The sequence below is a fragment of the Octopus bimaculoides genome, chromosome 1 (genome assembly GCF_046866305.1).
Source record: "Octopus bimaculoides isolate indiv1 chromosome 1, ASM4686630v1, whole genome shotgun sequence".
NCBI lineage: Eukaryota > Metazoa > Mollusca > Cephalopoda > Octopoda > Octopodidae > Octopus > Octopus bimaculoides.
Window position 1 is genome coordinate 3,786,910 of NC_142928.1, and position 23,933 is coordinate 3,810,842.

Below are 23,933 nucleotides of genomic sequence, written 5' to 3' on the forward strand. Positions count from 1 at the left end.
ATGATGATGATGATGATTCCAAACACTCGTTTAATAATGACAGTTATTTTACTAATTTCTTCATTGTTTTCTGAAATGAAGGTAGAGTATTTCAAGAGAAATAAGGTAACAAAAGAGTTAAAGTGATTTATATTAAAATTATCCTTCCAAATTTCATGTCAATTTATTTTCCAAACACTAGCTTAATGATGACAAAGGTATTTTATTAAATTCTTTAAAAAATGAATTGAAACAAAGTCAGGATATTTCAACAGAAAGCATCACTGCCATCACCGTCATCATCATCATCATTTAATGCCTGCTTTCCATGGGTTGGATAGTTTGACTGAAAACTGGTAAGCCAGGGGGCTGCACCAGATTCCAATCTGATTTGGCAAGGTTTCTACAGCTAGATACCCTTTCTAATGCCAACCACTCCGAGAGTATAGTGGGTATTTTTTACGTGCCATTGACCTGACACCAGCATCGACCATGACTACGGTCTCACGAGCATGGTGTATCACCAAAAGTCTTGGTCACCTGTCACTGCCTCCATGAGGCCCAACGCTTGAATGGTAACAAAAAAGGTTAGTGATCAAACTGGAACATAATGAATATGAAATTTTGATGGAAAATTTTAATTTAGATCACTTTAACCCAATTGTGCTGAAATTTTTCTGGTGAATGAAATTGCCTGAAAATTCACAGATACTATTATTTTGACCTAAATAACAACTGAAAAAAATTTCATTGAAATCCATTTGATACAAACTGCATACTCGTTAAGAACATATTTCATTCTTTGATACAGATCATACACAAGTCACAATTTGTATCAAATATTTGTTTTATACCCTCATAAACTGTCAGTTTAAACAGACGATCGGCATGAATGGGTTAAAACCAAAAGAGTGTATCACAGAACCAGTGTCAGTCTGAGGCAGGTTGGCATCAAAACTGCCCTGATTCCAGCCAGTTTCTAAATTCCGAGTATTTGGCAGTATTGGCAACAGGGGTCTTTAAAAAATGGTTGAATATATTCTTTTCTACTCTAGGCACAAGGCCCGAAATTTTGGGGGAGGGGGCCAGTCGATTAGATCAGGCCAGGACGCAATTGGTACTTAATTTATCGACCCTGAAAGGATGAAAGGCAAAGTCGACCTAGGTGGAATTTGAACTCAGAATGTAAAAACAGATGAAATACCACAAAGCGTGCTAACATTTCTGCCAGCTTCCCGCCTTAAAATAGTTGAATATATTGGATGACTAAGGACTGATAATGATAAATATCGTAGAAATAGGCCAGGGTGGTTGGTCATGGTAAGACTCCTGTATTAGTCAGGCAACTAAAAAGATTTGTTACAGACAATTAAAGCAGTCTGTGTTGCAGTGGTGGCAGTGCAGTGTGATTGCATAGGTTATTGCAGACAATGTGTGTGTGATTGCATGTATATGTATGTGCAAGTGTGTGTGTGTGTGTGTGTGTGTTTTGTAGTAGTAGTGTTTTGGTGTGTTGTAGATATGTCTACAAGGCGTGATTGTGCATAGAGTTGCAGGCAATGAGTGTGTGTGTGTGTGTGTGTATGTGTTGCAGTAGTGCTGTAAGATGTTTGAATGTTGGTAGGTGTTATCACGCAAGTAGTTGCAGGCAATGAGTGTACACACACACACACACATTATGTGTGTGTTTTGCAGCAACAAACTGTTTCTTGTACATTTAAACACTTTCTCTTTCAGTATTACACTGTCACGAAATAGCTATTGTTGTTTAACCCAAGGTCAGTCCTAGGTGAGCAGACTTATGATCAAAGACACTCCGACCTTCCATCCATGACTGTCTTGTTATTTTCCTATGAGCAGGGAACCCATTACCACATTATCTAATCTGTCTGCTAAGGTGTGATGTGAGGGAGGTTTAGTTGCTATTTCTAACAGGTCAAATGACCCTATAGAAGCTCCTTCTGTTGACTTGTCTGTGTAGGCGTTCTACAGGTTATAAGTATGTAAGTAGTCCATAATCGTAGCAAACACTGACACACAAATTGCATTCTGCAGCAAAGCTAATCTTAACATACAAATGGATTTAAGAAGAAACTACAAATCTAAATCAATCAATCAATCAATCAATCAGCTCAGAATATTTCCTATGATATTGATTGATGTGACTTATAGAACTTTATTCATTTGTTTGCCAACCAAATCCATATTCAGAATTATAGTAATAAATTCTTCCATTTCGTTTTCACTAACAGAATATGCTTTCTAGATCAAAGACTTATTCTAAAGAATTGTCTTCAATGACAAGTTCGGTACAAGTTCATTCTCTGGCTCTTCCTTTAGATCTATAAAAGGGGTAGCCATGTATTTTCTCTATATCAAGCCACCCGGGTCTGCACCTCTATCATACCTTAGCATCTCAACACTTGCTATAAAGCCACCTCCCTCTCTACAGCAACCCCATTCGGTCGTCAGGTGTTTTTTTCTTTGTCTTGTGAATTACCTGGTGACCTCACCAGTCCCAGTGCCATGTAAAGAGCACCCACTGTATACTGAGTGCTAAAGACTGGTATTGGGAAGGGAACCCAGCCATAGAAACCATGCCAAACCAGATATTGGAACTTGATGCAGTCTTCTGGCTCACTGGATCCTATCAAACCATCCAACCCATGCCAGCATGGAAGACAGATGTTAAATGATGATGATGATGATGATGATAATGATGCTGATGATGATGATGATAATGATGCTGATGATAATTCATTGCTTTATTTCGATTTTGGACAGTTCTTTTCTCTCCATTTTCCATTCACTTACTCATTCACTTTTATAAGCATGTATTACTTAAACGTTTATTTCTGTCCGTTTGTCCATCTCTCTTTAATCTCTATCTCTCTCTGTCTTTATCCCTCTCCCTCTATCTTTCTTTTCTTCTGTTGCTCTCTTTCACAAATCCATGAAGGTTATAGGTGAAGGTTAGAAGCAAGAGATAAGATCTAATCCTTAGTTTTTTACCAACATATAAACTGCATTAATTGTATAAAATAAAATATATTTTAGATCTCGAACTTTATTGTAAACCATTTAGAGGTTTAGTATCACTATTGTAACCAATGGTAAAAAATGAAATAAAGCATCGGATTGTTTGGAAATGTTAATTAATTTATGTCTCTCTCCTATCCGATAGCATTTACTCTGACATGAAAAAAAAAGACAAAACACAAATTCTTTCTACTAAAGGCACAAAACATGAAATTGAAATTCTGAGGGAGGAGGGTTCAGTCAGTTACAGTGGAACTCCCCCACCTCCCCGTGCACAGCTGGTGCTTACTTTATTGATCCAGGGAGGATGAAAGACAAAGTCAACCTCAGCGAGATTTGAACTCAGAAGTAAAGATAGGCGAAATGCTGCAAAGCATTTTGTCCAGCATCCTAATGATTCTGCCAGCTTGCTGCCTTAATAACAATAATAATAATAATAAATAATATCATCATCATTTAACGTCCGTCTTCCATGCTGGCATGGGTTGGATGGTTTGACTGGGGACTGGCAAGCCAGGAAGCCGTACCAGGCTCCAGTCTGATCTGGCAATGTTTCTACAGTTGGATGTCCTTCCATAATGCCAACCACTCCAAGAATGTAGTAGATGCTTTTTACGTGTCACTGGCACGGGAACCAGCCAGGCAGCACTGGCATCGGCCACATTCGGATGGTGCTTTTTACGTGCTACTGGCATGAGGAGCCAGTCAGGCAGCACTGGCATCAACCACATCTACAATTTCCATTTGATTGTGATTTGATTTATGATTTTGATTTTACATGACTGAATAGGTCTCCTCAAGCACAACGTTTTGCCCGACAGTCCAAAGGTACTTTTTAAATGGGCTGGTTATGCGACACTGGTGTAGGCTATGGCTATGATCTCACTTTACTTGCTAGGTCTTCTTAATCACAGCTTTCATCATCATCATCATCATCATTTAACGTCCGCTTTCCATGCTAGCATGGGTTGGACGATTTGACTGAGGACTGGTGAAACCGGATGGCAACACCAGGCTCCAGTCTGATTTGGCAGAGTTTCTACAGCTGGATGCCCTTCCTAACGCCAACCACTCAGAGAGTGTAGTGGGTGCTTTTACGTGTCACCCGCACGAAAACGGCCACGCTCGAAATGGTGTCTTTTATGTGCCACCCGCACAAGCCAGTCCAGGGGCACTGGCAACGATCTCGCTCGAAAATCCTACAGGAGCCAGTCAGGCGGTACTGGCAACGGCCACGCTCAAAATGGTGCATCTCGTGTGCCACCCGCACAAGAACCAGTCCAGGGGCACTGGCAACGATCTTACTTGGCTTGCTGGGTCTTCTCACGCACAGCACATTTCCAAAGGTCTCGGTCAGTAGTCATCGCCTCGGTGAGGCCCAATGTACGAAGGTCTTGCCTCACCACCTCAGCCCAGGTCTTCCTGGGCCTACCTCTTCCACGGGTACCCTCAACTGTTAGGGTGTGGCACTTTTTCACGCAGCTATCCTCCTCCATTCTCACCACATGTCCATACCAGCGCAATCGTCTCTCTTGCACGCCACAACTGATGCTTCTAATGTTCAGCTTTTCTCTCAAGATACTTACACTCTTACGGGTATTCACATTGACATTACACATCCAACGGAGCATACTGGCTTCATTCCTTGCGAGCTTACGTATGTCCTCAGCAGTTACAGCCCATGTTTCACTGCCATGTAGCATGGTTGTTCGTACGCATGCGTCATACAGTCTGCCTTTTACTCTGAGTGAGAGTCCCTTTGTCGCCAGCAGGGGTAAGAGCTCTCTAAACTTTGCCCAGGCTATTCTTATTCTAGCAGCTACACTTTCAGCGCACCCACCCCCACTACTAACTTGGTCGCCCAGATAGCGGAAGCTATCGACTACCTCTAGTTTTTCACCCTGGAATGAGATAGAAGTTGTTTCCTGTTTGTTTGCAGTCTTTATTGCACCTGAACATCTGCCACAAACAAAAACTAACTTGCTAAACCCAGTAATTGAAGTGGTTCTTATTTTGTCAACCCTCAGAACAAGAAGGAGGAAATAATTTGGAAGCAGAAGGAAGAGAGAAAAATATCGCTTTCTGAATGTAATTAATAATTTTACACTTACTGTAATAAATTAGACTTGTGAAGTCTCAAATTGAAATTAACAATTTCTAATAATTAGAATCGATCTGTGATCGTTACCAGCGTCACCTTACTGGCACTTGTGCTGGTGGTACATGGAAAACAACATTCGAGCAAGGGCATTGCTAGTGCCGCTGGATTGGCTCCTGTGCAAGTGACACGTAAAAACACCATTTGAGTGTGGTCGTTGCCAGTACCGCCTGACTGGCCCTCATGCCGGTTGCACGTAAAAGCACCCACTACACTCTCGGAGTGGTTGGCGTTAGGAAGGGCATCCAGCTGTAGAAACTCTGCCAGATCAGATTGGAGCCTCGTGTAGCCATCTGGTTCGCTAGTCCCCAGTCAAACTGTCCAACCCATGCTAGAATGGAAAGCAGACGTTAAACGATGATGATGATGATGATATATATATATATATACATACAGACATATATATGTCTCTCTCTCTCTCTCTCTCTTTATATATATATATATATAGACATATATATACACACATATATAGACATACACACACACGTACACAGAACCCATGTTAGCATGGAAAATGGACACTAAATGACATGTATGCACACCCACACAGAATGAGTGGGCGAGTGCACAGACACACACACACACACACACACACACACACACACACACACACACACACATACTACTGTAACTAAGTAACCAATCAAAAAGCCACTAAGCCACAAGATTATTCTGTGTCTTTCTCTTAAGCCAAATATCCGGACAATGGACAATTCTTATTTCAGCTAGAACAGCATGTGAGCTTGTGTATTGAATGACAGCAGTGGGTGTGTACACACACACACACAATGTAAACACATACATTTTTAATAAATTCAAAGCAATTACATAGCATTATGTTGTATTGAAACCAGTGGATCTAGATGACCTGATGCCATGCCTCCTCACCCTTCACCATTCCTTCCCCAAAGTGCTTGTAATAGTAAAAACCCATCTGCACTGTTCTGAAAGCAGTTTTGACATTATTTTTCACAGACCTTTAAGTTAAGTTGCTGTCAAATTACTATCAAGGAAAACTGCATTATTATGGCAAAACAAAGAAAATAAAACAGTTGATAACCTTTCTCTCTGTATTTTCAATGGCACTATCTATTTCAGAAAATAACTGATGTTTTTTGAGTCATTAAAATAAAACAAAACAACAAATTATAGAATGGTTAAGTGAAGTGTTTTGCAAGCCCTCAGCTTTCATCTTCCTAAGAGAGAGAGAGAGAGAGAAAGAGAGAAAGAGAGAGAGAGAGAGAGAGAGAGAGAGAGAGAGAGAGAGAGAGAGAGATCCAATTTCAAAATCATTAGAATATATAATATTGAAATTCCATCATTCAACTCTCATATTCACCCTCCACTGCACTTTTAGCTTAATTGTATTTCTGTTACCTTATTATTATTATTATTATTATTATGATGACTATTATATTTTCCATTTATTTCCCCCACAGCTCATAAAAATGATTACCTTTTCAATCTGATTGCTATGCTTGTAATCAATATATATCAATATATATATCAATATATATATATATATATATATATATATATATATATATATATATATATATATATATATATATATGCATGTACATACACATGTGCACACATATACACACCTCTTTAAATACATGCACATATGGTTGTTTGGCCTTGACCTGGCTCGCTGTTTAGGAGGAAGTTAAAAAACAGTCCACAATTCTGCTTCTATTTACAGCAGTGGCCATTTTGAAAATCACAGGAGAAATAAAAAAAAGGAAAAAACGAAATAAAAGTTAACAAAAAGAAGCCTACAAAACTACACCCCCCAACACAAAAATAAAAAAGAAAAACACCCTTCAGTCTCAATTTTGATATCTCTTTAAAATATTTTCTTTCTCTTCTTTCTTGGCATTAGTGAGGAATAATTGGGATAAATGAGCCAATATTTTGTTCATTCATGCTTTTAAAAAAGAGCAGGAACGAAGTAAATGACTAGTAATACCCCCACCCCACTCCCCCCTACCTTTTTTTTTTAGTCAAAACAAAACCACAGTGAAACATCTCTTGTTTGGATCCTGGTGAAATGACTAAGAGAAGAAAATCTTGGTTTTGTTTTTCTTTTTCTGTTCAGTGTAGTTTTGTAATGATGTAAATATTTTGTATGTTTAAAAGATGCAGATGTGGACATAAGCACAGGCATGACTGCGTGGTTAAGAAGTTTGCTTCCTAGCCACGTGGTCTTGGGTTCAGTCCCATTGCATGGCACTTTAGGAAAATGTCTCCTACTATAGCCCCTGGCTGACCGAAGCCTTGTGAATGGATTTGGTAAGATGGAAACTGGAAACTGAAAGAAGCCTGTTGCGTGCGTGTGTGTATGTGTCTTTTATCTTTTACTTGTTTGTCATTAAACTGCAGCCATGCTGGGTCACCACCTTGAAGAATTTTTAATCGAATGAATCTACCCCAGAACACTTTTTTTGAAGTCTGGTACCTGTTCTATTCTGGTTCCTTTTTGTTGAACCAAGTCACAAAGAAGTAAACACACCAACATCAGTTGTCACGTCGTGGTGGCAGACAAACTCATACATAAATACACACACACACATTATATATATATATATATATATATTAGTTATTAATATTTCTAAGTCTCTCTAAAGGAGACTATGGCAGCGGTACTGGAAATTAATAGTTATCGCCAAGCCAACATGGCAGTCCCAAAATTAGGACGAAAGCTGCCGTGAATTAGCTCCAAGAAGCCATCGCCTCTAGCTAGCTATGTGACACACGAAACCTGTGTCCTTTATAACCTTCGAACAGGGGAGGTCAGCAGTGTCCCCCTGCTGGTTTGGCATCTGCAGACTAGTTTCAGGGTGTTGCCCCTTGTCAATGCAGAGCAGCCAAGCCCCAGCCAGGCGGCGCTGCTGACTATCTGTTCGAAGGTTATTTATCTAATTTCAGTGGAATCTATCCACTGGTTTTCAGAAATAGAGTTATTAATATTTCTAAGTCTCTCTAAAGGAGACTACGGCAGCGGTACTGGAAATTAATAGTTATCGCCAAGCCAACATGGCAGTCCCAAAATTAGGACGAAAGCTGCCGTGAATTAGCCGATAGATTCCACTGAAATTAGATAAATAACCTTCGAACAGATAGTCAGCAGCGCCGCCTGGCTGGGGCTTGGCTGCTCTGCATTGACAAGGGGCAACACCCTGAAACTAGTCTGCAGATGCCAAACCAGCAGGGGGACACTGCTGACCTCCCCTGTTCGAAGGTTATAAAGGACACAGGTTTCGTGTGTCACATAGCTAGCTAGAGGCGATGGCTTCTTGGAGCTAATTCACGGCAGCTTTCGTCCTAATTTTGGGACTGCCATGTTGGCTTGTCGATAACTATTATATATATATATATATATATATATATATATATATATATATATATATGGGAGAATGTACGAAAAAACAACAACAGACGAGGACAGGTGGTGTAAATAACAAAAGGATGTATTAGTATGACGCTCGGGAATACGGAAAGTCTTTGATGTTTCGAGCTACGCTCTTCAACAGAAAGAATACGGAGACAAGGAGAAAAACACGGAGAAAAAAAATTGAATAGTGTTCGGTCAACGGTCAATCATGTTGTATATATATATATATATATATATACACAATGAGCTTCTTTCTGGAGCACTGCCTTTAGTTGAGCAAATCAACCCCAGGACTTATTCTTTGTAAGCTTAGTACTTATTCTATCGGTCTCTTTTGCCGAACCGCTAAGTTTGGGATGTAAAGACACCAGCATCGGTTGTCAAGCGATGTTGGGGGGCAAACAGACACACACACATATATATATATATATATATATATATATATACATATATACATATACGACGGGCTTCTTTTAGTTTGCATCTACCAAATCCACTCATAAGGTGGCCCGAGGCTATAGTAGAAAACGTTTGTCCTAGTTGCCACGCAGTGGGACTGAACCCAGAACCATGTGGTTGGTAATCGAGCTACTTACCACACAGTCACTCCTGGAATTGACAATGATTATGATGATGATGTTGATGCCGTGATGTTATAAATGTGATATTGATTGATTTTATGTGATACTGATATTGTCTAGTATGTGAGAATTAAGGCCAAGCTGAAACAAAACTTACCTCCTAGTTTCGAAGACAATAATCCATGCGTGAAGAAAGATTACAGTAAATCCACAAGTCATAGGTAAATATTACCAATTCTACAGAGAGAGAAAAATGCAGAAAACATTTGTCAATAAAGTATTTCAATAACAAAATCAATATGGATAAATCAAAATTCTTATACGTTAGATTATCAACAATAATCCTTTCTGGATGTATAAACACATTGATATATTTTCCAGCACAAAACCAGACTCAATAAATAGGTACATAAAGTGTGTGTTAATGGATATCAATAACAAACCACTGACAATAACGTTTTTAATGGGATTTTTGAAAGGAGAAAAGGTCAGTGTCCATGACCTTTGTAGTATTTCCAAGACTGGTGAAGTGTGTGTATGTGTGGTGGGGGGAGAAACCCTTCCCTGTTCATTGATTGCCGCTGTAGGAAACAACATGGCTATTTAGCAAGGATATTTGTTTGTCTGTCATGAAACAATATCAGCATTTCTAAATGAATGTTTTCCAAAAATCATCCCAGAATAATGAATGATGGAAAGAATCCAGGGCCTGAGGCCAACTTGAGGCAAAACAGGGAAGATTCAAGAAAGAGATGGTGAAAGAGTTGTAATGGAGTGGGAAGCACTCTCTCTCTCTCTCTCTCTCTCTCTCTCTCTCTCTCTCTCTCTCTTATATACACACACATACACATTCTCATTTATCTCTTTTATGCAAATTGGGAAATATATACTGGAACACTATAGTTATTAAAATTTCATCATCATCATCATCATCATCATTATTTAATGTCTGTTGTCCATGCTGGTATGGGTTGGACGGTTTGACCAGGGCTGGCAAGCTGAAAGGCTGCACTAGACTCCAGTCTGATTTGGCATGGTTTTCTACAGATGGATGCCCTTCCTAACACCAACCACTTTACAGAGTGTAATGAGTGCTTTTACGAGCCACAAATTTTGTCACTTAAAAATCACAGTCAGTGATTTCAAATACCATGAAAGGTAGAATGAAATGTTTTGGATTGTTTCATGTTTAAATTTGTGTATATCTTTTATCTTTTACAGCCATCTGACTGTGGCCAAGCTGGAGCATAGCTTTGAAGAACTTTCAGTCTGTATTTACATCCCTGTAACTTAGCAGTTTAGCAAAAGGGAACAACAGAATAGGTACCAGTCATAAAAAAATAAATAAATAAATACTGGGGTTGATTCCTCATCATTAAACGATGATGATGATGATGAATCAACCTCAGTATTTTTTTTTTCTTATGGCTGGTCCCTATTTTATTGGTCTCTTTTGCCAAACTGCTAAGTTACAGTGACGTAAATACACCAACACTGGTTGTGAAATGGTGGTGGGGACAAACACAACACAAACACATACATGACAGGTTTCTTTAAGTTTCCCTCTAACAAATCCACTCACAAGGCTTTGGTCAACCAGAGCCTATTGTAAAAGACACCTGACCAAGGTGCCATGCAGTGGAGCTGAACCTGGAACCATGTGGTTGGGGAGCAAGCTTCTTACTACACATCCACACCTGTATGTTCTGTAAGTCAGACAGTTAACTTCTATAATGCTTGAAACATATTTGTGCATGCACGCATAGTTGATATATACATATATATATATATATATATATATATATATATATATATATATATATATATATATAGTCAATCCATACAAGACCAAGCAAGAAAAAACAACAACATGAGGACATGGAACAAGTACTGTGTTATTGGATGCTCAGAAAAGGAAAGAAAAGAAAAGAGAATTTCACGTTTCGAGTGGAGCTCTTCATCAGAAATATAGAAAAAGTTCCAAGAAGGGAAGACGGAGAAAGAAAATCGCCAACGATACACACGCGATCACATACATACATATATACATCCATACATACATACACACACACACACACACACACAGGTAGGTGACTGGCAGTCTTTAGATTATGAGATAGATTGTTTTGTGGCAATCATTCCAGCTTTCTATGCCCTGAGTTGAAATCCTGCTGAGGTTAACTTTACCTTTCATTAATTCAGGGCTCAACAAATAAAGTACCAGTATAGTACTGGGGAGGAGGGGGCAATTCTTCTTTCCCCTCACCCTTTCTTTGTGTCTATCTAACCTTCTCTCATTTAGAAGAACCAACTGTGCACAAGACACTACACCTATTTTTTTCATTATTTACATTTGACAGATATTTGTCCTCATTTTGTTTGTTGTTAACAACAAGATGAGGACAAATATCCGTGAAATATAAATAATGTACATAATTCCTCATCTCTGAAATATAGAACTGTATTACCTATTTTCTGATTTTTTTTTATTGCCTACAGGGGGCTAAACAAAGTGGGGACAAACAAGGACAGACTAAGGGATTGAGTTGATTACATCAACTCCAGTGTGTAACTGGTACTTATTTAATCGACCCCAAAAGGATGAAAGGCAAAGTGGACCTCGGCAGAATTTGAACTTAGAACATGAAGACAGACAAAACATCACTAAGCATTTCACCCGGCGAGCTAACATTTCATATTTCTTTACTGTCCACAAGGGGCTACACACAGAGGGGACAAACAAGGACATACAAACGGATTAAGTCGATTATATCGACCCCAATGTGTAACTGGTACTTATTTAATCGACCCCGAAAGGATGAAAGGCAAAGTTGACCTTGGCGGAATTTGAACTCAGAATGTAGCGGCAGACAAAATACCGCTAAACATTTCACCTGGCGTGCTAATGTTTCTGCCAGCTTGCTGCCTTATGACACTACACCTATTGACCCCATAAAGAGGGGCTGAGAGCCCAAGACATTTACAAATACTACATCTCCTCATTTGACCTCATTTGGAACTACACACATTGTGAAAGAAGACAAATAGATACAATACATCCAGTGGCAAGTTTACTATTTGGCTGATCAAGATATAAATTGACCTGAGACTTGATCTCAATGTTTATCATCATCATCATCATCATCATCGTTTAACGTCCGCTTTCCATGCTAGCATGGGTTGGACGATTTGACTGAGGACTGGTGAAACCGGATGGCAACACCAGGCTCCAGTCTGATTTGGCAGAGTTTCTACAGCTGGATGCCCTTCCTAACGCCAACCACTCAGAGAGTGTAGTGGGTGCTTTTACGTGTCACCCGCACGAAAACGGCCACGCTCGAAATGGTGTCTTTTATGTGCCACCCGCACAAGCCAGTCCAGGGGCACTGACAACGATCTCGCTCGAAAATCCTACAGGAGCCAGTCAGGCGGTACTGGCAACGGCCACGCTCAAAATGGTGCATCTCATGTGCCACCCGCACAAGAACCAGTCCAGGGGCACTGGCAACGATCTTACTTGGCTTGCCGGGTCTTCTCACGCACAGCCCATTTCCAAAGGTCTCGGTCCGTAATCATCGCCTCGGTGAGGCCCAATGTACGAAGGTCTTGCCTCACCACCTCAGCCCAGGTCTTCCTGGGCCTACCTCTTCCACGGGTTCCCTCAACTGTTAGGGTGTGGCACTTTTTCACGCAGCTATCCTCCTCCATTCTCACCACATGTCCATACCAGCGCAATCGTCTCTCTTGCACGCCACAACTGATGCTTCTAATGTTCAGCTTTTCTCTCAAGATACTTACACTCTGACGGGTATTCACATTGACATTACACATCCAACGGAGCATACTGGCTTCATTCCTTGCGAGCTTACGTATGTCCTCAGCAGTTACAGCCCATGTTTCACTGCCATGTAGCATGGTTGTTCGTACGCATGCGTCATACAGTCTGCCTTTTACTCTGAGTGAGAGTCCCTTTGTCGCCAGCAGGGGTAAGAGCTCTCTAAACTTTGCCCAGGCTATTCTTATTCTAGCAGCTACACTTTCAGCGCACCCACCCCCACTACTAACTTGGTCGCCCAGATAGCGGAAGCTATCGACTACCTCTAGTTTTTCACCCTGGAATGAGATAGAAGTTGTTTCCTGTTTGTTTGCAGTCTTTATTGCACCTGAACATCTGCCACAAACAAAAACTAACTTGCTAGTTAACCTGCCTTTGATGTTGCTGCACCTCTTATGTGTCCATAGCTTGCACCGGGTACATCTTATAGAGTTACTACCTACTCCTTTTCTACATACTGAGCAGGGCCATCTACCTGAAGGGGTTTGTGTTTTATCTACCTTCCTACTTATTAGGATTTTGGTTTTAGCTAGGTTGACTCTAAGGCCCTTCAATTCTAGACCTTGCTTCCACACCTGAAACTTCTCCTCTAGTTCTGATAGTGACTCCGCAATTAGGGCAAGGTCATCAGCATAGAGGAGCTCCCAGGGGCAACCTGTCTTGAACTCCTCTGTGATTGCCTGGAGGACTATGGTAAATAATAGGGGGCTGAGGACGGAACCTTGGTGGACCCCTACCTCTACCCGGAATTCATTGCTGTACTCATTAAACATTTAAAATACCACACAAATAAATAAGTCCTCACTATTATCCATAATAAGACTTCAACCATGGTGTCTGAATGTCGCCATTCAAACTACCAGAAATAGCAGTTAAAGTTCCCTCAAAATGTATCCTCATTATTTTAATGTCCACTTTTCCCTGCTTGCATGTGTCAGACAGAATCTGTAGAGGCAGTATTTCTATGGCTGGATGTCCTTCCTGTCACTAACCCTCACCTGTTTTCAAGAAAAGTAATTGTTCCGCGTGGTTAGACATGTGTTTCATGGAGTTTCAAAAATGAAAGACACCACTTGTATAACAATGAAGCTTGTTTACAATTATTACAAGATGTCAAAGCAAGGACGGACACACACTCACACACAGAAACAATGGGCTTCTTTCAGTTTCCGTCCACCAAATCTACTCACAATGCTTTGATTGTTTCAGTTGGCCCAGGGCTGTAGTAGAAGTCACTTTCCCCAAGGCGACATGCAGAAGGACTGAACCGAGAACCATGTGGTCGGGAAGCAAACTTTTAAACCACACAACCACACCTGCACCTCATAAATAAAGGAAAGATCCCATTTGATAAGGGAACCCTACATATCCCTATAAGCATGAAGGTCATGGACGACGTGCTTTACCTCTATTCGTTCCCCAAGAAACAGGGTGGATGAACAGGGTGGATGAACAGGGTGGATGTTATCTAAATCAAACTTTTATCCCAATATCACCTTCGTTATTAGAAGTCATTGTTACTGCCATGATTTCAGACAAGAAGAGGGATGTTGTTCTCGGTAGATGAACCCTGGATTCCATTCCAGTAATGTTCAAATATTCAGCAGCAGTGGAGGTGTGTGTGTGTGTGTGTGTGTGTAGTGGGGGTTTACATCAGCAGTGGCCAGGATTCCTGAGTGATGAAGTTGGTAGTTGTGAAATAAGTTCATTATTTAGGTCAAGAAGTTTATGAGTTTCAGTTCAGACAGGGAGAAGATAAAAGGAGGATAATAATAATAATAATAATAATAATAATAATAATAATAATAAGAATAAATGCCCGGATGCAGTACCAGGCAGTGGCTCTCATGGCTTCTGATCTTAACTGATTGGAAGTGTCATCATGTACATGTTTTGTCTTGGTATAAAAGATAGGCTACAGCAAATATTCTGCTCAATACCACAGATTTGCAGTTGTTCGGCCTTAACCAGTTGAGCATGTCCCTTGGTGGCTGACGAGATGTGCATCTCTGATCATGAGCAGAAGTAGTGGATGAGCATCATAGCCATGTGTTGAGAGGAATTCTTTGGGGTTTGGATAATTCACCTTTGGAAACATGGGTGTTTTGCTCAACATCCTTAAACAACCCTTATTCAGGGACTGACTGAGCGGGATGGGTTACTCGTCCTGAAGAAAATTCTAACTGGGCCCCACCTGCAAGGTCATGCACTGTTTATCTTATGAGATCACCATGTCGCGCACATATGGTTGTGATGCATGTGCTTGGTGTACCCTTATCAGACGGGTAGTCATGATGGGTATATTGGGCTTTGTATATTTTACCCAGTGTCACTTTGATAGCATGTACTGCTCTCTCACTCAATAATAATAATAATAATAATAATAATAATAATAAAACTTAAATCTATATACTGTGAAGCTTAGTGTCTGCAAGGATGTAACAAAGATAAAGTAGAGGAGACAGCTTAAAAAGAAAAAAAAAAAGTTCTCCATTTCATATTATCTTAGGTTGTTGTAATACATAAAAAAAGAAATTTAAGTTCAATTCATATTGAATTCAAATTCAATTAAACAACATCAACCGCTGCCTCCGCCAAGGTGCCACAGTGGGATTGAACCTAAAACCATGTGGTTGGGAAGCAAGCTTCTTACCACACAGCCACGCCTGCATCTATATACATACATATATATATTTCATCATAATAGTCATCTCTGTTGTTTTACGACTTTTCCATGCTGGCATGGGTCAGACAAAACTTGTGGAGGTAATCTTTTTATGACCAGATACTCTTCTCGTCACTCATCCTCATTTGTTTCCAAATAAAGATGAAATTTTATTTTGTCTTTCAAACACATAGCTAAGACAATAGCTCAATAGCTAAGACAAGTTTTCTTTCTTTTTCAGGAAGTTGTAAGCATTGACACTTTCACATAGATTGTCTTTGATTTCATGCTGCATGCAAACAATGTGAAAACAAAAGGAAGATGAACACACACACACACACGCACACACACAGAAGATATAAAGAAAACTCCCATATTTTAGACAACTGTGATATGGTAATATGAAATATGTAGAATTATTATTATTATTATTATCATCAAAATATTACAAAAGTCAATGTGAAAAGGAAAATAAAAATCTCCACTGAAAGGAACAAGTCGAGAGAATATTTACTTAATTTTTAGAAAGATATTACAGATATGTAGCCTGAAAATAAAAATAAAAATTGAAACAGGAAACTCTAGTAACTGTATGGTGGATAAAAATGCTTGAAAGATATGAGCTTTGTTCAAAATGAACAGAGTTCAAATCACACTGAAGTTACACTGAAAATACAGCTAAAAACCAGGAAGTTTTCATGGTCGTATGCCTATGTAAGAAAATTATTTAACCCTTTAGCATTCAGATTACTCTGTAAACTGTAATGCTTATTTCATCATCATCATCATTGTTTAATATCCGTTTTCCATGCTGGCATGGGTTGGACGGTTTGACTGGGGACTGGCAAGCCAGGAAGCTGCACCAACATCCAATATGATCTGGCAAGGTTTCTACAGCTGGGTGCCCTTCCAAACGCCAACCACTCCGTGAGTGTAGTGGGTGCTTTTTACATGCCACTGGCATCGGCCATGTTCAGATGATGCTTTTTATGTGCCACAAGTACAGGAGCTAGTCGGGGCAGGTGGGGGGGGGGGGGACTGGCATTGACCACATTTGGATGATGCTTTTTACATGCTCATAGATCATTTTGTAGCCTTGAGATTTTGATGATGTAATTGTTTATCTTTAGAATGACATTGTAAGGTAAGTGTGAAAGGCTAGATCTAGCCAGATTGAACACAAAACAAGTAGAATATTTGGGCCAGATATGGCCAGTTTAAATGCTAAAGGGTTAAGAAGATGGGAGTGGTTTGACAGAATTGTTAGAGTTTCAGAAAAATGCCCATGCAGTATTTCTTCTGATACTTTCGAGTGTTGGGCCTCACATAGGCAAAGTGGCTGAGTTCCTTTCGAGTGTTGGGCCTCACAAAGACAATAATCAAAACTTTTGGCATTATATTGTGCTTGAGAAGAAGACCCATCAAGCCAATCAAAATCGCAGTCATGGCAGATACTGGTGTCATGCAAATGGCACCCGTGCTGATTGCACGTAAAAGCACCCACTACACTCTCAGAATGGTTGGCATTAGGAAGGGCACCCAGCCATAGAAAACCATGCCGAATCAGACTGGAGTCTGTTGCAGCCTTCAAGCGTGCCACCCCAGTCAAACCGTCCAACCGATACCAGCATGAACAACAGACATTAAATGATAATGATGACTTTACAATTCGAGTTCAAATCCCACAGAGATCAACTTTATCTTTCATCCTTCAAGCATGGATAAAATTAAAAACCAGCAAAGTATTGGGTTCGTTTAATTGACTAACCCTTTCCCCCTAAGTGCCCCATCCTCCAAAATATAACCATTTCACTGAATGATTTGTGTGTCTGTATGTGTTTGCTGTATGTCTATTTTTCCACAATTCAATGTAAATCCATCTTAATGCTGCCATTTTTCACCCCCAAAATTTTTCGTGCAATGTCCTTTCCACAGCTATCCATTTATTGTAATAAAGGAAGTCTTTTATATATTTATTCATTTATTTATTTATCATCATCATTTTAAAGTCAGTTGTCCATGCTGGCATGGGTTGGCACGCTGAAAGGCTGCACCAGGCTCTAGTCAGATTTGGCAGAGTTTCTACAGCTGGATACCCTTCCTAACGCCAACCACTCCAAGATTGTAATGGGTGCTTTTATGTGCCACCGGCATGGGTGCCATTTGCGTGACACCAAAATCTGTCACAACTGTGATTTTGCTTGGCTTGATGGATCTTCTCAAGCTCAACATAATACTAAAGGCCTTGGTCAATTGCCTCCGTGAAGCCCAACACTTGCAGACTTCTGCCAACTATCAACTCCACTCACAAGGCATCGGTTGGTCTTTGGCTACAGTAAAAGGCACTTGCCTAAGGTGTGGAGCAGTGGGACTAAACTAGAAATGATAAGGTTGCAAAGCCAGCTTCTTAACCTTCAGCCATACTTCTGCCTATAATGTGTCTTGAGTTAGAAGCCAATATTTATTGCCTGAAATAAAAATAGTATAAAAGTTAACCACTCACTTCAAGATCCCCCCCCCCCACACACACACACAGCCTCCAAATACAACCGTATCTCATAAAATACATGTTTATAACCAATAACAGATACAGCAATCATAAATCTCTCCCACCCCACCGATTCTCTCTCTCTTTCTTTCCCCTATTCTCTCTCTCTCTCTCTCTTTAAACAGATAGGCAGCTATTTAACAGGCAAATAGCTATATCTCATAGAAGAAGAACAAGAAGAAGGGGAAAGAGAATGAAAAAGGGGAAAAACAAGAAGAAGAAAAAAGGAGGAGGAGGAGGAAAAAAAGAATTCTTGAACAACCATTAGTTAAGAGGGGATAAAATAGTCATAAGAAATAAACAAACAAAATATAATAAAACCTGGTGTGGTGGATGTTACAAGAAAGGCTTTGATATTTTATTACAGTCGAAGATATTTGAGACACAAACTTATACACAATGACAATTAGAAAAAAGAAGAAAACTAGGGAGAGAGAAAAACAAACAAACAAAAAAACCCTTCATAATCTTGTGTTGTGTGTCTTAAAGATATAAAGGCCAGGGGAAAGCCTGGTCCCTAAATGAGTTTGAAACTTCCAAGGAGACTATTTCTATTACTTAGCAATGTAATATTAATATTTGTTGGTTGTGTGGTAAGAAGCTTGCTTGCCAGCCACGGGCTTCCAGGTTCCATCCCGTAGTGTGGCACTTTAGGCAAGTGTCTTCCAGTGGACTAATCAAAGCATTGTGAGTGGATTTAGCAAATGAAAATTGAAAGAAGCCCATCGTGTGTGTGCATGTCTTTGTCTGCACCACTGCTTGATAATCAGTGTTGGTTTGTTGGTTTGTTTACGTCCCTGTAACATAATGGTTTGGGAAAAAGAGACCAATTGAGTAAGTTCTGGGCTTATATATATTAAAAAAGAAAAAAAAACCTGGAATAAATTTGTTCAACAAAACCCTTCGAGGCAGTGGCCATGCTGGAGCACTGTAGTAGAAGACACTTGCCTAAAGGGCCACACTACGGGATGGAACCTGGAAGCCCGTGGCTGGCAAGCAAGCTTCTTACCACACAACCAACAAATATTAATATTACATTGCTAAGTAATAGAAATAGTCTCCTTGGAAGTTTCAAACTCATTTAGTGACCAGGCTTTCCCCTGGCCTTTATATCTTTAATACACACAACACAAGATTATGAAGGGTTTTTTTGTTTGTTTGTTTTTCTCTCTCCCTAGTTTTCTTCTTTTTCTAATTGTCATTGTGTATAAGTTTGTGTCTCAAATATCTTCGACTGTAATAAAATATCAAAGCCTTTCTTGTAACATCCACCACACCAGGTTTTATTATATTTTGTTTGTTTATTTCTTATGACTATTTTATCCCCTCTTAACTAATGGTTGTTCAAGAATTCTTTTTTTCTTCTTCCTCCTCCTCCTCCTCCTTTTTTCTTCTTCTTGTTCTTCTTCTATGAGATATAGCTATTTGCCTGTTAAATAGCTGCCTGTCTGTTTAAAGAGGTCTTTTACTTGTTTGGTCAGTAGACTTCTGTTACATTCTTAAAGAATCAACTGATTAACAGTTATCGAAGTTAACTTTTTGGCTAATGGATTAACAGTTGACAAAGTTAACTTTGCAATTAACGGTGCCCACCTTGGTCCTTTACCTTGCTAACCTCTCCTACCAACAGTGTTACCCCGTTGTCTTACTATACCAGTGGTTCCCAACCTGGATTCCGCAGACCCCTGGTGGTCCACAAAGGTAGCATTGGGGGTCTGCGAACTAAATTCAAAATTTCATATATATACATACATATACATGTATATATATATATATATATATATATATATATATAACAGATAAATAATGAAATAGAGTTAAACACAGGTGTTATTCAAATCTCTATACTTCCGACATGTGTATCGAAGAAAACACTGGTATTATTCCAGAAGGAATAAAATGATGTAAAACAATGCAATCTTCTTATCAGGGAAAAAAAAAAGAAAAACAAAACACATCAATAAGATATTTTAACTGAATGTGATGACTGCATATATGATGAAGGGAATGCTGGCAAGTTATTTTTTTAAAATACTGTTAATAGATTTAATGTCAAATGCAATTCAGAGAAAGAGAAGGAGAAAGAGAAGGAGAAAGAAAGGAAATATCAGAAAACTAAGAGTGGAGAGATGTAGTGCGATAAATGAATTGCTACCCTGGTAACTATTTATTTATTATATATATATATATATATCAGCATACATAAGGGTAAGTATATTAAAAGGGGTTTGTGGGAAAACTCATTTAAATAAAAGGGGTTGGGAACCACTGGACTATGCAGTTTGTATGATGGCACTCATTTACAACTATCCTCGAATCTGAAGATAAGGCTATTCAAAAACACACACACATATATACACTTCACTCTCTATTTCATATCTTATCTAGAATAACTGTTGCTTAACCATTTTCTCGCACCATCTCCGATGAAGGGATATATAAAATATCCCAGACACAACTGTAAGACGTTCTCTTTATAAATGTTCTGAAATCTTTTACAGCCTTGGGTTTTTAACTCATTCTGTTAATTTTATAGTATACACACACACACACACACACACACACACACACACAGAGTCATACAAATGAGCTTCTTTTAATTATCATCTACAAATTCATTCACAAGGCTTCGATCAGCCCAGAGCCATTGTAGAAGATGCATGCAATGAGCTGAATCTGAAACCATGTCGTTGAAAGCAAACTTATTAACTCTACAGCCATATCTGTAAACTAAAAATCTATAAATCACATTTTGAAAAAGTATACATAACCTAAACATTGTTTTCAAGCGACAGACTTGTTTACAAATTCAGCAAAGATATAAAGATAAAGAGAAGACTAAAGCAACGTGCAGAAACTAGGGTAAAATTAAGGTAAATTAATCAAAATGCAAAATATTTAGCATAAAAGCATAAATTTCACATACAGTTCATACTTTAATGGTGTTCAACAGCTGTTCCATTAAGATAAATGATATCAAATGTATTACATAATTGTGACAGGTAATTTAAATTCAGTTAAATTTTAAAATCCAAAGCATCAGGAATGCTGGTTTAATCAGAATATTGTTATGAGTTTAACCCTTTAGCATTTAAACTGGCCACACCCGGCCCAAAGATTCTACCCGCTTTATGTTCAAACTGTCTAGATCTTGCCTCTTTCACCTACCCTAGAATGCTATTCTAAAAGTATACAATCTCATCATCGAAATTTTGAAGCTACGAGATTAAAGCAGGATTAATTCAAAACAATGTGAATAAATAAGCAATAAATTTGCCAGAATAACTTGAATGTGAAAGGATTAAATACCAGACTAAAAGAATGAGTTGAGGAAGAAAAGATAAAATTTAAAAAAAAGTACTAAATATATGGCTAAGTAAATACACAAATACACACACACACATATAAGTATGTATATATAAATACACATAAACAGATTCATACACATACACGCCCATACTGATACATACATACATACATACATATACAAACACTAACATATACATGTGCACACATACCAGCAGAAGCTAACAGATTAAGATAAATTTCAGAATATTAAGACATGGTTTTTATCTACAGTTTTTGGATTAGAGTTTCTGGAGTTGATAGAACAGATAAACACCATTCCACAGAAATGTCAGAGAGAGAGAGAGAGAGAGAGAGAGAGAGGGAGAGAGAGGGAGAGAGAGGGAGAGAGAGAGAGTGAGAGAGAGAGAGAGAGAGAGGGAGAGAGAGTAATAAAATGGTTGGTTAGACTAAACATGGAACTTGATAGAAGAAATTTTTGTGTATATGAAGCAATTAATGAACCTGTGTTTTATTGGTTTTAACCACTGGACTGTGGCCATGCTGGGGCAGCACTTGAATTATTCATTTAAATATTATGAAAATATTTTCAAGTGCTAAAATGAGGTGCAGGAATGGCTGTGATGTATGAGAATTCATTTTGTAACTACTTGGTTTAAGGTTGGTCCCACTGTATAACACCTTGGACTACTTTGGCCTTGGACTAACCAATGCCTTGTGGGTGAAATTTGTACACAAAAACTGTAAGGAAGAAGGCCCACCTTACACAGACATTAATTAATAAATGACAAGTGAACAGGAATTATATAATCACATTCATTAGCTTACAACTGTTTCAGCTACAACAAGCAGTTCACTCAGTGCAGAGAGCTTGTGCAACATCCTAAAGCTTCCTTGGAGCTATTCAATGTGTGTGTGTGTAGTTTGATGTGTGAAGACTAGTGGAATAAAATTCATTCAAAAACCAAGTAAAGGTTGGAAACAGGAAAGGCGTCTGGTCATAGGATAATATCCTCAAAAGTCTTATTTAACCCACATCAGTATGGAAAAGTGGCCATAAAATGATGATAAAAATTTCTTTGAATCAAGGCTGTGTGGTTGAGAAGCTCACTTTGCAACCTCATGGCTTTGGATTCAGTTCCACTGCACAGCACTTTGGGGCAAGTGTCTTCTACTATAGCCCTGGGCTGAGCAGTGCCTTGAGAGTGAATCTGGTAGATGAAAACTGTATGGAAACCCACTCTGTGTGTGTGTGTGTGCGTCTGTTGAGCAGTCTGGGATGGAGGAGAAGCAGTTTTTCGTTCATTTTGGCAAATTTCATAGCAATATGTTTCTGCAGTAATGGTTTTTTCCATGTTTTAAGAAGTTATAGTGGATGGGACCTGCATTACACCACCAAACAGTCACTAGAACCTTCTTTTTGAAGAGCTTGGCATTAGGTACTTCATTTTGGTCCAACCACCGCAAAGAACATTTTATTATTATTGTAGAGAATCCACTTTTCATCACAAGTTACAATACGGTCGAGAAATGGATCGGGCTGGTTACGGAGAAGAAGCAACAAGCAAACTTCATATCTGCGCATTGTCTGATTTTCATTCAAATTGTGTGGTACCCATTTGTCGAGCTTTTTTTATTTTCCAATTGCATGCAAATGGTTGCAAGCAGTTTTCTGGCTAACTTACAGTTCTTTTGCCAGTTCTCGAGTGGAGGTTTCTCAATGATGGTCTTTAATTGACCGTCATCGATGGGTGTCCACTGTGCTCAGGATCTTCAAGGCCCTGGTCTCCACTGTGAAATTATTTAAACCATTTCGGAGCTGACCACTCACTGGTCATTTCCTCATCAAACATTTTGTTGATACCACGAGCAGTTTCAGCTGCTTTATGTCCTTTTTTGAAATTGAATAGCAACATTGCTCAAATATCACACATTTCAGATTATTGTAACAACGGTGAAGAAAATATCAATGTTAATTTATTGATGCATTTGGGTAAGTCTATGTCTGTATTATCAGACAATTTCAAAATAATGTTCTAAAACAATTCAACACTGCCAAAATCCAGTACAAATTCTTCATGGTTCAAAACGTTACTTACTTTCTATTCAACCTGATATAATACATGTTTTCAATATATACAGAAAACACCATTCATTTCCATTTCTCTTAATTACCTCTTTCTCTCTCTGTCTCCCACCCTCATTTATTTCTCTTCTTTCACCCCCACCTCTTCTCTAACATACACAAATGTTGGCCTCTATGTCTAGCTACACAATAGAAAACTATTATAGCATAAACACAAGTATATGCTAGTATAACTCAGCATATACAGGCTGTTCAAAAAGTCTCTCCGCAATAAGTATTTCATTGCAAAATAAATATTTATAAGACGGTATAAAGACTACAAAAGAATATATTAGACTT

General features: G+C 39.0%; 1 protein-coding gene across 6 annotated transcripts in view; it reads right to left on the bottom strand.

Annotated features, from left to right (window-relative positions):
- The window catches only part of LOC106880102 (steroidogenic factor 1), a 261,360-nt gene that overhangs the window by 93,870 nt on the left and 143,557 nt on the right, over positions 1 to 23,933 (bottom strand). For all 6 annotated transcript variants that reach the window (XM_089347879.1, XM_089347884.1, XM_089347892.1 and 3 more), the window contains one exon: positions 9,312 to 9,391. The gene's annotated coding sequence lies outside the window, so the exon portion shown is untranslated. The remainder of the gene's footprint in view (positions 1 to 9,311; positions 9,392 to 23,933) is intronic.